The sequence below is a fragment of the Salvelinus fontinalis genome, chromosome 38, assembly GCF_029448725.1.
Source record: "Salvelinus fontinalis isolate EN_2023a chromosome 38, ASM2944872v1, whole genome shotgun sequence".
Classification (NCBI taxonomy): Eukaryota; Metazoa; Chordata; class Actinopteri; order Salmoniformes; family Salmonidae; genus Salvelinus; species Salvelinus fontinalis.
Genome location: NC_074702.1, coordinates 22,094,450 through 22,106,892, shown reverse-complemented (window position 1 = coordinate 22,106,892; position 12,443 = coordinate 22,094,450). Strand labels below are relative to the sequence as shown.

The 12,443-nt window shown below is 40.7% G+C and overlaps 1 protein-coding gene across 4 annotated transcripts in view; it reads left to right on the top strand.

The window, feature by feature from the left end:
- The first annotated feature begins 1,365 nt into the window (after positions 1-1,365).
- LOC129837937 (semaphorin-6D-like) overlaps positions 1,366-12,443 on the top strand; it is a 149,622-nt gene continuing 138,544 nt past the window's right edge. For all 4 annotated transcript variants that reach the window (XM_055904522.1, XM_055904524.1, XM_055904523.1 and 1 more), the window contains exon 1: positions 1,366-1,579. The gene's annotated coding sequence lies outside the window, so the exon portion shown is untranslated. The remainder of the gene's footprint in view (positions 1,580-12,443) is intronic.

The window sequence follows — 12,443 nt, the reverse complement described above, 5'->3', positions numbered from 1 at the left end:
TAAAAATTAGAAAATGAAGTGGAACAGCTCTTTTATTTCAGACTGCCAAAACCAGTAAGCCCCTACTGGCAAAGTTGACACTGAACATATGCCTACTGAGATTTAGCGTGTCCACTCAGATCGCGGACTTGGGAGCTTGTCCTCTCCTTACTCCTGAAGGCACCTTACCACAATGGCCGGGCTCACAGACTCTATTTCACTGCCAAGAGAAATGACTGGAGTAAAACTATCAGCATTGACCCTAAACTTACCAAAAATGATCAGCCATTTGTTTGTGGTTCCAGCCGCCCTGAACCCAATGGGATGTTCATGACTAAGCATGTTAAGAGTGGATACAAACCGTCAATATAAAACTAAAGTGAATCTGTTATTTGTGTAACCAAGAAACTATAAAAAATAAAATCTCATTAACAGCTGACATCTATGATAGATAAAAAATATACATTTTTATTTAAAAGACAGGATGTGACCGGAATATTTAATAATATCTATCTACATGATTACTATCTCCACTAGACAGTGATTTGCAGTTGGATCATTTATAATGATCAGCAAGGCTCTCCTATGCAGATATCTCAGTAGGATCCCCCAGTAGGGGAGCAATAGCTTCATACAGTATAACTACTTTCACCAATTAACCCTACTGGTTCCCTCATTATGCTCTCTGTCTTCCTCCTGCCTAATTCCCTGCCTGTCAAATTAGACAGGACAACTCTACTTAGCACCTTGACATACTGTACGCTAGGCTGCATATATTTTGAACCTAAAAGGCCTACTGAAAACAGAAATTAAATGCATAGACTATTGGCTCTGTGTAGCCTATACTAAGTGCGCCGCTTTTTTTTGTTAATAATCTGAAGAACAGTTTTACTGTTTAACCATTATTACAATACAAAGGATGCTATTACACATATTTAATGTGAAAACTGAAAATGCTATTAAAACGGCATGGTGTATGTAATTATAGGGATGTATGAGCAAAACATGAAGTAAGTTAGATCCATGCTATTTGATATTTGGACAACTATTAATAACTGAAGGCAACGGAGAAGAAACTTGTTAACAGAATGAAAATATTTTTTTCAGTTTTCTTATATGTGGAGCAAAGTAACCCCCTTCAGAAAGAAGCTCAATGATATCTCGATTTAAATACCCTAGGCGGAGAGACTGGCTGCAGGCTCGGGTTGCAAGGATCCAGATGTGTAGGTATCCAACAACTGGACAAAAGTGAGATGTGGAGGGAGAAGTCAAAAGAAAAGGTTTGCACAAAACACGTCTCAAACAAGGTCTGGTACTATCCACCCCCTTGCCATTGGACCGACTGGCTGCCAATTCAACACATTAGGGCGTGTATTCTCCGACGCTGCTCTTCGCTGGGTGAAGTATGTTGTGATTGCAGTCCAGCTCGAGCGTGCGCGGGTCTCTGTCATAACAAAGGGCGCTCTTTCGCGCTCTGGGAATACGAGCATTTTTGGAAAAACATAACTAATCTTGTCTCAACGCTTCTGTAACATTGGTCTCTGTCCTGCAAGAATCAATTATTGTCAACGAAACAAGATAGCCAAAACGAAAGAAAAAGGTAAGAGTTATAACTACGGCACTTTCTCCAGTAGCTGACTGTCTCGGTTGCTGCACCTACATTGAACTTTCGCATCGGAGTATTTTGTCGTGCCACAAGTTTGCCCCAGTATCTACATTGTACATAGAGGACATTGGGCTATTCAAAACGATGTCGTCTTCTAGTTCTTAGTAGGTAATTCTAGGAAGGTCTACCATTCATAACGTGTTCAGACCGCCTACCTCCAGCCCCCGTTTAGTTTTTTTGCCCTAGCGCTACACAGCGGATTCAAATAATCAACGCTTGATAAAGAGTTAGTTATTTGAATCAGCTGTGTCGTGCAAGGGCAAAAACCAAAACGTTCACCCAGGAGGGGCCCCGAGACCGAGATTGAGAAACCCTGACTTAAACCATCGGCTGCAGCTCGATCATCTTTTCAGCAAAATGCATGCGATAAGAGCATTTGTCAGAAAATAAATATACAAAAATAGTATACTAGAAATACTCTATGCGTTTTTGGATAGGCTATATGATTGTGTTGTGTCGTTGTGCAGACGGACGTCTGTTTGTATTTGTGTAGCCTATAGTTTACATAAATGAAAATGAGACTTGAGTAGGCTATATAATATACCTGCAACCATACATGTCTTTCAAACGCTGTTATAGAATCTCACTGGGTCATTTGAACAAAGTGAATACAAGATCGCGTTTGTAGAAAAAATTGTTGCCAGTTAGAGTAAGTTGAAATGCGTAGCTGCGTGCGCCAAGATGTATCGAGTTGGGTGATTTCACAGATTTCGCAGTCCTTTGTGTGGTGTGACAAACTTGTTGTTGTAGACCTAGATTTACCTTACTTGGTTCACCAGCTTTATATCATAGACAATGTCTTGTCATTTGGACAGCAGCTTAATTAAAATGCGCATTGGGGGATTTTAGTTGTGGGTGATTTTTAATTTTCCACAACTGCAGTCTGTCCTAATGCAATTAAACAAATGATGAATCCTTTGATTGTATGTTTAGGCTGATTAACTTGATTCTTAAATTGTTTTATGGTTTTTGAGTTTGTGCACATATTTATAGCCTCTAGCTGTATTTTCAGGCTATCAATAACAGTGATTCGAGTTACATGTTGATATGAGTTTTTTTCATGTACTTTTTAATGCGTTTTGATAAACACTAGCCAAAATATAATAGCCAATATTGTGTCGAAGTAGCAAGAATAATGTCCATTAGTTCCGGATGGGAGGACATTTAAGGTACAGGTCTGGGTGACAGTCTGTGTGTAGCCTACAGACTTGGATTGAGACAAAAATAGGCTATATTTTTATGCTCTTTAGAACCACTCTCAGCTAGGACCAACAGAGAGAAGCTTTTTGTAGGCTTATATCTGCAAGTCAAATATCTTGACCAAAGTATGGCATGAAGTACAGGGGTTCTGCTCAAATCTGGGTAAAGGATTGAAAGGAATGTGAGTCTTATTCAGTACATTTAATAATTTCTTGCTTTTCTAAAGTCTAGCAACCTGACCAGCAGGCAGGTTACACAAGCTAATCTAATTTAATTGATAGCCTGACATGGCTTGGTAGCTAGTTATGCGATTGGGAATCTATCAAGCTGGCTATCTAAGGCCAATTTCATAAAATTGCTAGGTGGCTAGTATTATCAATCAAATGTTTTTATAAATCCCTTTTTACATCAGCAGATATCACAAAGTGCTATACAGAAACCCAGCCTAAAACCCCAAACAGCGAGCAATGTGGATGTAGAAGCAGACAAACTACAGAACATTTTTGTTTTATGTATTCATGAAGAAGAAATCAATAGGCTACATAGCTTGATCACGTTCATTTAAAAAACATACCTTCGACCCAGCACCGTCAGCTAAAATCAAATCAAACGCTGTGTGTCACTCTACTGTACACTCTCTCCTCCTCCTCCTCCTGACGATACTACACGCACTAGTGTATAGTGTCCTGCCTTTCTTTTCTCGGTGCACCTGGGAAGGGACCACTTACTAGGGAGAATGGGGGGGGGGGTACTCTTTGCCTAGTCCAGTCAGCGTGTCCCGTCTGTAAAATACCGCCGACAGATCTTTTTATAAATAATTATGATAAAACATGGGCTTAAAAATGAAGATGACTAATTTCAAAACGTGACATATTAGGGGGCACGTGCCTTTGTGCCCCTGATGGTCATGACGCCACTGGCAGCATGCACAACTAACATAAAGACACATCTTTATTGCCACTGTGTTTCCCCTCCATAATTGTTTTGGTGATGTGGATGTGTGATTACTGTGTCTAGATTCCAAAGTTTAGAAGAAATGTAAATATTCATGTTAATCTGGTGCAAAACTCACCAGCTCTAGGGTATCATTATCTTACAGTACACACAAGGTTGTTTTTCTCCTTTTTAAATGTTTCTTGCTGCAGATATTTTATTAAAAACTATATTCACCCCCATCTTTGACATGTTAGAAAGGAAACCAAAGTTGTAGTTGGTATCATAGTTTTTTACAGGTGCTTGTCGTCAGGGCTAGGCTACAATCCTGTTATACATTAGGTGGTTTAGATGTCATAGCCTAATCAACAAGTGGTGATATTGCTTCCCTTCAACAAGAGTTGGAATATCCTACAGGTTTGTAGCTTTTTCTGGTTTTGTCATTTTTTAATAATATGTTTATCATATTATTTGTAACTCCTACCCAACCGGTATGCCCTCTCTGAACTCTTTTTACCTTGCTCTCTCGCTTTCTCATTTTCTACCTCCCAGAAACACACATCTCCGCTTTCTTATTACCCAACCCCATTCAATAAGTAACTCAGGTCTTGCAGGCTGGTGGGTGATGGTTGTAAATGACTGGCGCTGAGAAAGGCGAGTGTCGGCGGCCCATTCCCTCTCTGTCGGCTCCCAAATTGCATGTTGTCCGGCTCTCATTTCAGCCCTGAAAGAGCCGGCGCTCGGTTAGCATGGCTAATGGTGCATTTAGACTAGGGTGTAATTTTATTTCCAATTTCCGATGGAGCTATAGTTTTGTATTAAATGACGGGAGGTCTGCTTCAGGGCTGTGCTGGGCTGTGACGTGTGGATGGCTGTGTCTCCGTAATGGTCCGCGGGGTAATGAGGGCAGAAATAGGCTCCGGCCCAGGACTATGGTCCTGTGGGACGTACAGTACAGCCTATACCTCCCAGCCCACGGTCACCCCTGTGATGCAGATATTTCCTCATTCCAACTCGGCTGCCTCTCCAACTGTTCCAACACACTTCAGAACTGGCCCAGACTCAAGTTACTGTACTGTTTAGAGAAGCAACTGTCTTCTGCGGAAGACTGTGGTACCATTATACTATCCATAATATTATATTGAATGGTTTCGATTAGGAACCTGAGAGACCCCAGATGCCCTGGCACATATCAATTGAAGTGGTTGAATTACTGCGATCTGTCCCTTCTGTGTTGATAACATCCATTTTGAGATCAATATGACTTTTATAGTATATTTTTGTAAGTGTAGAGGATTGACAGTAACCAATATGTCTGAGGTGACTTTGAAGTACTACCTACGGCACTAGAAGGCTGCTGGAGTTTAAAAATGGGCAGTGTGACTATGTTTGGCTTGAAGAAGCAACAGTTAATCTTCGCCTCCCACCCCCAGCCTATGGGACTTTGTTTGGCCCTGCACCGGAGTGAAGCACTGGACTGTGGCACCTCATATTTCATATTGATGGTAGTTTGTTACCCATGGCAACTGGGCAGCCAATGGGTACCCCAATATCTGGCTTAGGGGGAGTGGAAAGGTGGGGAAAATAAGGAAAGGAGGGTTTTGCAAGGCCGTGCAGTCTTCCACCCTCCCTGCCTGCCTGCTTCTGTTCAGCGAAGGGTTCCGGAACCCTGGGGAGTGAATTATTACCTGTCAGCCCCAGAGCATCCCCATCATCCATAACCCAAGGCTGACACGGGACAGGCCTGTCCCAGCTATCTGCTGAGACCACCAGACTTTGGCCTTCAGGTCTGGCCCCTCCAACGGACCATGGGAGAAAATCACATTAACATGTAGCATCAAGCATTACAAATGGTGGGTTTAGGAAAGCCTCGTGGCTTTGCCATGGCAGCTGAAGGGGCTTTTCAGTCATTGTCTGGGACCAGTAGGGGGAATGCACTTCACTGTGTTTCAGCCGTTTGCTCTTCACAATGCAGAAACTTGTTTTACTGAGTCCTCATTACAATGCTAAGCTTCACTGTATTTGGTCATCATAGATTTTGCATGATTTATTGCATTTTCTAGTATTGGTTTGAATATCACCCCTTTTCAAAACTTCTGTTGTTATTTATTTTTCTGTTTATCTATGTTAATTTCAGCACTCACACCAGGACCTGCGTGCCCAAAATAAATGTCTGATTGACTGTGTTCAATATTGACACTGTTTTATCCTATTAGCCCCATCAGTAGCAGTCATTTAAATAGAGTCCTTGACAGGGCAGTAATTAGCTCTGATTCTTAAAAACAGGCGAGCGGTGGCTGCCCTCTTGTCACACTGCCGCGGTTAGCACTGTACGGGTAATTATACCAGAGCTGGTGAGTGTGTGAATTTGGGAGGAAAAAGAGTTGAGTTCAACCAAAGGATAGAATGAAAAAAAAAAGAACACTCTGGACAAGTGACAGGCCTCAGTCCTCCTTTCCAGACTGGCTGTCTTCCTGTGGTTTTATAAAGCGTTTTCCAGCAGTGTTAACCCCTTGTCAAACATGGTCTTTGGCTGCTCAGCTAACCCGCAGCAGCCACGGGCCGAGAATGCCGGGTAACTGTCTGGTTAAGCTCCATGAACTGAAGTGGAAGGGTTCCAGCAATTACAGGGGGAATGTAACCTGTGTCAGCAGATAGTATCTCATTTATGTATTCAGGTCAGTAAAAGTTTCTCAACCCTTTAAAAAAGTATTTGCATGTGAAAATGTTTTCATCCTACTTTATTTGTGTTATATTAGTATTTAAATCATGCTGTCAGAGTGGCTTGTCTATGTTTGTTTGAAGCACCTTCACAAATCACAGAATTACAGAATTACAATCTGCAGTTGAGTAATCCTTTTAGATTCCACTACCTCTTTGTCTTCCTCAAAAGAGATTGGCCACACACACACACGGCTGTTTGATTAGTGTGACGGGAATATTGTGCCCGGTACCCTCAGGGCTGGTAAGGGAGAAGAGTTTTGGGCAAGAAATACATCCTGTTGAGATTAAAAGTCTTTCCCTTTCATGCATATTTCATCTGAGGAGGTAGCTACTTCTTCATTTGCACATTGAGTCTCATCATCCCTGAGGATTACTGAGCGATGACTAAGACCATTGCCTTTTTTAAACTCACATTTTAACTGCGACACCCACAATCCCCCAGAGCCCCCAATGCACCATTAACAAACTCAAGGGCAATATTCAGGTATTGAGATACTATTATATGCATACAGTACCAACCGGTATCAGTAAACTTGAATCAATACACTTTCCCACTGGCTACTTAATGCAGGAAGCAACATATTTTGCCACAATCTTGTTACTCTGCTGCTCATCTTCTCAAAGAATGCAAGTTAACGAAACAAGCCCTCCTGTAAATTGGTGCTGGCCACACATACACTTTATTGATTGGCGCAGTCCTAGTGGGGCTAAAGGTGCAGTGGTTTTTGTTCCAAATTATCTCTTAATCACTTCATAATGAGGGCAGCCTCCCTCCATCCTGCCTCATTGATTAGCTGCTCATGTTGAAACCGAAGCAGTCCATCCACTTCACTTCAGTAAATGTTTACTTTGGATTCGCTGGTGTTTGGGCTTAGTTGTATCCGAAATCCTTATAATGGGTTTAAGTTGATTTTGTTTCTGGTGGTGCATTCATGCAGTTTTTGTATAGTCTATTTTGGTGATCATGCAATGGATTTCACTATAGCTGAAGTTCCTGCATGATTTCAAAATATAATGTTTTTATTTTTAGGCTAGAAATAAAATACAAAACCGACTCTACTAACCACGTTCCAGGAATTTTAAATGTGGGTACATGCTGGAGCGTGTTATTCTTGGAAATCGACCCACAATTTCTTAGCATGCAGGAAAGATCTGTTTCGCAAAGAGAAAATGTGTGAGGAGGACATTAGTAAAAGAGGGAGAGCGAGAGAGATTGGGAAATAGGCAGAGTAAGTAGGAGAATAACATCAACAAAAATCCATCATTCATGCCACAAAATACATGCATTAGGGCCTGATTCAGACTTAGGAAATGTATGCCTTTTTTACGCATGCCTTTCCTAGGCACTTCTCAGCAGTTGGTATTCAGACTTACCTTATGCAGGTGCGTAACGGGCTTTTCAGGTGTGATTCCCTTGCGGGCGCTAAATATATTACATTGAATCTCTGAAAAGCCTCCCACTTGCTGGCCAACAGATTTTCTTGTGGAGTTTTCATTCAATAGTGTTTTCAGTACATGTATCTAAAACCATCCCTTTAAATACTTTAACTTTTTAATTATAATTTTCTTGACAGGCTCACTAGAATATACACTGAGTGTACAAAACATTGTACATGCTCTTTCTGTGACAGATTGACCAGTGAATCCAGGTGTAAGCTATGATCCTTTTATTGATGTCATCTGTTAAATCCACTTCAACAAAGGAGGCTGACACAAAATGTGCAGAGCAACAGATGGGCTACAGCTAGTCAACTAACAGTCCAGTACAACATTGGTGCCCAAAAAACAATAAAATAATGCACAACTCATTGTACCTTGACAACAAATGGGGTATGGAGGTCTATGACCTTAGAGTTCCACTTTTTTCAGCAAAACACAAGAAACTGTGGTTGCAGTGGGCTAAATGGAGAAAACACTGAATACTGGAGAATCAGAAACACATTACCGGGTCTGACTCCCGGTTCCTGCTGTTTCACACTGATAGTAGGACTAGAGCATGGAGAAAACCACATGAGTACATGCATCCATCATGCCGCGTGTCAACATTGCAGGGTGGTGATGGTGTAATGGGGGGTGTGTTTTCATGGCACGTATTGGGCCCCTTGATAAAAGTGGAGCAACATTTGAATGCCACAGGATATCTGAACATCATTGCCAATCAGGTGCATCCCTTCATTTTTTTATGCAGGATAATGCCACAAGGCTAGTATTGTTCAGGAATGGTTCCAAGAAAATTACGGTCGATTTCAGTTTACTGCAGTGGCCTGCCCAGTCACCAGATCTCAATCCAATAGTGCATCTGTGGGATGAGATGGAATGATCTATTCAGAGTAGAGATCCACTACCAGCCAACTTGACACAACTGTGGAAAGCATTGTAGTCAACAGCGGTTTGATTCATCATGAAAGTTTCCGTGTTCAATTCATGAAATATTGGAAGGTGAGAAAGGGGTACAATAGGGGTTGAACAGCAGTCCTATAAAACTACCCTAATAATCCTCACTAATCCCGGAACTGTGATGACAATGATCCAGTCGTCATGAACCATGCTCCAGGTTTAAACTGCTATTGTTGTGACTTTAATTTCATTAATCTGATGACGTTATTTATTAAATCAACTAACTGTGTTTAATTGTCACCCGATTTTAATTAAAATTATTATTATTATAAAAAAATAAAAAAAACATGCAACAATTAACTCATTAGGATTTGGGGCACCACGGAAGAGGTTGTTTTAAAGAGTTACCGTCTCCCGAATTAAACTCTATAAGGCTCCCGAGTGGAACAGCGGTCTAAGGCACTGCATCTCAGTGTTAGATGCGTCACTACAGTCCCTGGTTCAAATCCAGGCTGTATCACATCCGGCCATGATTGGGAGTCCCATAGGGTGGCGCACAATTGTCCCAGCGTCGTCCGGGGTAGGCCGTCATTGTAAATGAGAATTTATTCTTAACTGAATTGCCTAGTGAAATAAAGGTTCAATTAAGAATGAATGTGTATATATCTATTTCATCGATAAACAGTTTTTATTAATCATTACCTCTTATCATATCATTATTCTGACCAGTTGTAACCTTCTTGGATTTGCAAAAACCCCAGCCTTGCTCATTATTCAGTACTACAGAAAATGGTTTAATTATTGATTTACTAGCTAACTAAATAATACCAGGATAACATACCCACTTGATACATGAGAAGAAAGTCCCTAGTGGACTGCCGCAACATGGTGTTTTACAGACACACAGAGAGAGAATGACATATATTCTAGAACTATTCTCACAATCATATAGTTTGCACATGAACCGCTGCCCGTTTGGAATAAGAAATCATTAATGTATTTACGTTTGGGTGCCTTTGTCCATTGTGTAGTCCTAAACTGAACTAAAGAGTTCTCTTCCATTGGCTCCTGAAGCTGCTTATTTGAAGATTTTCCAGCCGTGCCGATGGTTCCAGTGGGGTGATAAGAGTAGCGTACTACGGTGATTTGAGACTTGTAGTAGGAAGGGATGGTTTGAAGAGGTTGAGATATTTGACTCCGGACAGCTAATCAGCTGTACCAGGGACTGAGAGGGGAGTTTGTCACCTCTTCCTCCTCGTTGATTATTCAGGGTGCAGGATTCAGACCACTATGGAAAAGGGCTGCAGCTCTTCGTCTTGCTGGTCTAATGGAAGATGAGTTTATTTCTTCACCACGCGTTGAGGCTCAAAGTTTCAAACATGTAGCTAACATCTCATGTTTCCTGGTCGAATGTTCATTTCGTTACCAAGGCTCTTTATGCACTCTGGCGAAAGGGGATGGCGCCATCCATCTGACACGCTCTCCAACCTCACTTGGGGCGTGGCTACTTACTTATGTACAGTTTATAGGAGATAGATTCTCTTATACCTCCTAAAATCACATTTCTATCTTAACAAAAATACTTTAATAATGTTTTATATTATATGCACAACGTATTGGATGTAAACTTGATAGATAAAGGAGATATACTTTCCAAGTTACAGTATTTCATCCATACAGTTTTTAAAAAATGACATCACAAAATGAAAACCAATATTACATTTAGTTTTCCATGGTTCCCCACTGACCATTCCCCACATTCACGTTTTGGATGTTAGCGTTTTGGGCGGGGAAAGGCCCTTGGAGACAAAGGACATTTCTTTAGCCAAAACTGGAGAGCAACAGAGTCCTCTCCTGGATAATTTACAACCGAGTGTGAGCTATCAACCCAGCAGTCCCCCCCTCTTTGTAGGTGGGAGAGAGTCTGGTTATTGTCAACCATTGCTGAGCTGAGCCATTTGATCCTCACAGGAGAGTCATGACACTAGGTATGGTCTGTGTTCCATCATGATTCAAATAGGCTACATGTCCCAAATTATGGCACTTGTAATATGTTAGCCTATTGTAAAACACTATTGACCCTCAGGAACAACCATACGGACTTGACAGACGAAAGAAAAGTAAACTAAAAATGTAAGGGAATGATGCAAAAAGTGTCATATTTCTATAAAATGTATAAAATAAAACACTACTATATCTTGATTAGAGAAGTATTCAACCTTCTGACTCAAGACATGTTAGAATCACCTTTCGCAGCGATTACAGCTGTGAGTCTTTCTGGGTAAGTCTCTAAGAGCTTTGCACACTTGGATTGTTTGTTGATCATTGCTAGACAGCCATTTTCAAGTCTTGCCATAGATTTTTTTCAATACGTTTTTAAGTCAAAACTGTAACTAGGCCACATTGAATGTTCCTATGTCTTCTTGGTAAGCAACTCCAGTGTATTTTTGGCCTTATGTTTTAGGTTATTAGGTGAATGTGTCTCCCGGTGTCTGTTGGAAAGTCTGTTGGAACCAAGTTTTCCTCTAGGGGTTTGCCTGCCTGGCTCTATTCCGTTTCGTGTTATCCTAAACAAAACTCATTAGTCCTTGTCTAGTCATTAGTCAATGACTAGCATACCCATAACATGATGCAGCCACCATCATGCTTAAATATACAAAGAGTGGTACTCACTGACGTGTTGGATTTGCCCCGAACATAATGCATTGTATTCAGGACAGTTTTTGCAGTTCTACTTTAGTGCATTATTGCAAACAGCGTACATGTTTTGGAATGTTTGTATTCTATTCTGTTTGTATTTAATTTAGGTTAGTATTGTGGAGTAACTATGTTTTTGATCCATCCTTATGTTTCTCCTATCACAGCCATTAAACTCTTAACTTTTTTTAAGTCAGCGTTGGCCTCATGGTGAAATCCCTGAGTTGTTCCTTCCTCTCCGGCAACTGAGTTAGGAAGGACACCTGTATCTTTGTAGTGATTGGGTGCATTGATACACTATCCAAAGTGTAATTTATAACTGCACCCTGCTCAAAGGGGATATTCAGTGTCTTCTTTTTTGTGTTTACCCATCTACCAATAAGTCCCTTTCTTTGTGAAGAATTGGAACATCTCCCTGGTCTTTGTGGTTGAATCTGTTTTTGAAATTCACTGCTCGACTGAGGGACCTTAAAAATATTTCTATGTGTGGGGTACAGGGATGAGGTAGTCATTCAAAAATCATGTTGAACACTTATCATTGTCCATGCAACTTATGTGACTTAAGCAAATTTTTACTCCTCAACTTATTTAGCATTGCCATAAGAAAGAGGTTGAATACGTATTGACTCAAGACATTTCCGTTTTACATTTTTAATACATTTCTAAAAACATAATTCCACTTTGAAGTTATGGGGTATTGTGGGACACAATATCAATTTAATCCATTTAAAATTCAGCCTGAAACACATAAAAATTTAGAAAAAGTTAAGTGGTGTGTGAATACTATCTGAAGGCACTGTAGGCCTATTTCTGTGGGTGTTACTGATGGTGGCTACTGATATTGGCTAGTACTTAATATGATAGAAATAAAATATTTTTTTAATTACGAAAATGTCCGGCCATATAA